Source organism: Mesitornis unicolor, unplaced genomic scaffold (assembly GCF_000695765.1).
Source record: "Mesitornis unicolor isolate BGI_N332 unplaced genomic scaffold, ASM69576v1 scaffold49990, whole genome shotgun sequence".
Lineage (NCBI taxonomy): Eukaryota > Metazoa > Chordata > Aves > Mesitornithiformes > Mesitornithidae > Mesitornis > Mesitornis unicolor.
The window spans coordinates 39,967-44,119 of NW_010161286.1; positions in this window are offsets into that span (position 1 = coordinate 39,967).

Consider the following 4,153-nt stretch of genomic DNA (forward strand, 5'->3'; position numbering starts at 1 on the left):
TGCAAAAGGCAGATTTTCTGTAGCTCTCAAACTGTAAGGCAAAAAATGACAGAGCCAGAACTAGTTAACACTGATGAAGAAATGTCCAGAAATGTGACCTAACCTGCTGTACGCCTAAGAAAAAACATTGTACTCATTCATTTCAATTTTCTGTTCAGTTCTGCTAAATCCAACTCCATTCCTCATTGCAAATCTCTCCTGGCAGATCCGACTGCTGTATGATCCTTCCCTTACTCCAGTTTTCTTCCAGAACACAGAGAAGCCCTCTCCAAGATGGTGTCTATTCCCTGGTAGGAGGTTTCCAGAAGGGATCTGAGTTGACCATTATTTGTTTCAGTGGCAGACAGGAGAAAACCATGCTAATGTTTTCATCATCCTACCTGTGCTTTGGAAGACTTAGGCTGTGTTCTGAACTTACAACATGGCATATTCAGATCAAACAGGCCTTGTTAGTATTCCCCTGTTCTTCTGAAAAATGTTTTTTTTAACCCTCCCAGGATGTTACTTGAAAGACATCTTTGGAAAAGAGCCTGTTATGAAGACAAAGAGACCACAAAGTCAAAGAGGAGACTCTTATCTTTCTGATTTTTTTTTCTTTAGTACCTGATCACTTTATCTGTATTTACCTGTGATCTTATCTTGCAAGCAGCCTGAATACACAGCTCCCTCTGATTTCATTAGGCACCCTGTACCAGTACTAATAGAACACGTCTCAAAGTGCATTACAACCCAAAGCCGCCTTTTAAGATTGATAGGAAAGAGTTCACCTGAAACCCAGCCCCACTCATTGCAGGCTTGAAAACAACCAAAATTGAAGCAGTATGTTACCTAAGAGCCTTCACGCCCAAGAAAATGGAGGCTACCACATCAATCACCATTACGAACACTCCTTCCTTTTAACAGTACCCTCCTGATAGCAGATTTTTTCATCCTTTAGTCTAAGAGCTTGAAGGAGCAAAGAAGCATTTTCCGCTCCTCAAGAGGAAGTAATTATTGGAGGCAATTTCTTCAGCTATCACTTTGGTTCTGCTAATCCAGATCCACCTGTCCTGAAGTCAGCACTTTCCTTGTATACACACATGAAACAGCCATCAGAATACGTGGTCCCTTCTAGAGAGGCAGTTCACAAATTTCAGCACAGTTTACCGGTCAAAGTTATTTATTCTACAATTACAGACTAGCAGATCTTTACAGAGTTAACCATTTCTTAGTAAATGATGTGTTCTTAACTATTTTTGTAAGATATTTCTTAAAATATTCTGAAAAAATTCACTAGAGAGGCCTCATATTTCACAGAGACAGTTGATAGCCACTGTGGCCATTTGGCCACTTCAGTTTACTGTACAAGTATCAGCTGCATGAAATTGTGCTATCACTGAAAACCAATGGCAAAAATCTTCTGGTTTAACACATCAAGTACTATCTTACGAGCTATAGCTTGGCACATAAGCAGAGATGGGAGCCTCACTAACAAGGCACTGAAGAATCACAGACATTAAAATCACTTATGCAAAGCAATGCATTTTTCCCTGCTTTTTGACATGCTCTGAACCAGATTGATAATCAGTAGCTCCATAAGTGCAAGAGACAACCAAACACTATGCAGAGGAGCAGCCCTCAAATACTGTCCCAGGTTCCTCGCTGTTTACTCTGCAGCTCTGCACTGGGTAACGGTGATGAGAGCAGGCTTTCTAATTAGAGGAGTGCACTACAAATAGACTGGTGCTTCTGCAGGCAAGTATTTCCTTCTGTGCTCTCTCATCCTCTCTCCAGGTTTCTGATTATTTACAGAAACAGTAAACCCACCTTCTTCACAGATATTTTTCTTCCAAACACTGTTAAAGATGGGGGAGTAATTAATTACATTAATCTTCCCATGGAAAGATGCAGTTGGCACTGGTGGTAGACTTCGTTATCAACCTTATCACCCTCTTAGTTTGACTGAAACAACAGCAGCCACTTGAGAAGCAAAACCTGCTGCTTAGTGATATTTGCTTCTTTCTTTCTCAGTAACTGGATAAAGGCAGGACAAGATGAAGACACGTCAGTTTTTCCTTCTGTCATTATTGTTTCTCACAGGCTTCTCAGCAGCAGACAGAATAAGCCCAAATGAAAGAAAGCCAAAGAAAGACAAACTCCCTAAAATAAAAAAGGAGAACAATGTACTCTTGCTGAAAAACAGCAACTTTGACAAAGCATTGAAGGAAACCAAGTACCTTCTAGTGGAGTTTTGTGAGTATCAATTTCCACTGTCTTTTACGCTGATGCAGAGCATGATTGATGCTAGGGCACTCAGGTATGCTTGTTTTACTGTTGCTCTGTCCTCCAGTACTCCTTGTTTGTTTTGCTTTTGTCAATGTATAAATTTCTGAACATAATGTCATTTATTCCTGTTTGGGATGGTTAAATAACAGTCTGCTACATAAGACAGATACTGACAGTAAGAAGGATCCTCACACATACAGTGCTGAGTTGGCATTCTCTGCTTCCACTGCCTAATTTTGCAAGTATGTGCTTCTCAGCAGTGATGGGTGAAACTCCAGGTATTAAAAAAAGAAAATAATACCAAAGGAAAAATAAGAGGGGACCTTTCTCTGTTACATTTTCATAAGGCATTTGTATAAAGTTTTTGCTGGATGGCATCTTTCCTCTGTGAGCATTTGGGCTTCAGGGAATGTCTTTTAACAACATGGTGTCTCTGATTGCTCTATATAGGACTGCAAGATTCTTTCCCGGAAATTAGCACTTGGTTAGGTGGAGGCCAGTTTGTGGTTTTGCTATTGGGTTCTTGTTCATTCCTCATGGTGAGGAACATAGTGGAGCCCTTTGAGTAACTAACTTTATTAGAAAGTTCAGCCATCTGAGCCTTACAGAAAGTGAATTACTAAAGCAAAAGCTGAAAGGTTTATTCTTCTGATGTTATCTGTCTAAAAATTCAGATGCTGCATAAGATCCCACTGCACAAACATGGAGCTGTATTTCCTAGCAGCTTTCTGGTAGCAGAAACACTTCAATCTGACTAAGACAGCAAAAGCTCTATCATAAAATGGTTTAGGTTGGAAGGGACTTTTAAGCTCATCCAGTCCAACACCCACCCACCCCCCCCCCGCCATGGGCAGGGACACCTCCCATTAGACCAGGTTGCTCAAAGCCCCGTCCAACCTGGCCTTGAACACTTCTGGGGAGGGGGCATCCACAACTTCCCTGGGCAACCTCTGCCAGTCTCTCACCACCCTCACAGTAAAGAATTTCTTCCTAATATCTAATCTACCCTCTTCCAGTTTAAAACTATTCCCTCTCAGGCTATCATTACCTGCCTTTGGATTTGCTGTGCCATACTCAATGAGCTCAGTGCATACATCCACTTAGCTTTACATTATGTAAACACTTTGCAAACCAGCACAGCTTTGGAGGCAGGGATTAAAGACAGGAACAAGCTGAAAAAACCAGTCTATTCCATATTTGGAAGGGATATTAGAAATTAAGGACATAGTCTAATTATGCAGAAGTGCATGTAGTTTGTTCTTTTACCTCACTACTATTACTACCTGAATGATTATGATGATAGTAAGTAGTATTGTAGATCAATCTGAAATTAAAACACTTGTATTTTTCCGACAAAAATCCTAAAATACATTAACAGATTAATGAAACTAAAAATATGTTTGCATTATAACAAACATTTCATTAATCCTGAAATGTTATGAAACTAATTATTTTTAAAACTTTCAGAAAAATCACATTACAAATTTCATTATAACTTAATGTTTAAGACTTTTAAACACTTTTAACTTTTTTTAACCATTTGCCACATTCAGTCAGCTCTACAGCCCAGATACATTACATAGAAATCACTGGTCTTAATCTGAATTGTTCCCTTTGGAAACATGCAACTAAACAGCTTCTGGGGCAGTGAAACTTCATACTGCAGTGTGACAGTGCCTTTGGATTTAAGAATACTGAGTCCTCAATGCTGAACCAGCTTGTTCATTTGCTGTAATCATTTGCATTGCCACACCACAAAGAGACTAAAGATGGGACATGCACATGCACCTGTACAGAGAAGCCACAAAGCCATAATATTTTATGTCCTACTCCTTAAAACAGGCTATCCAAAGAAATAATCTGTGTGAACAGAGAACTGCTGGAGGAT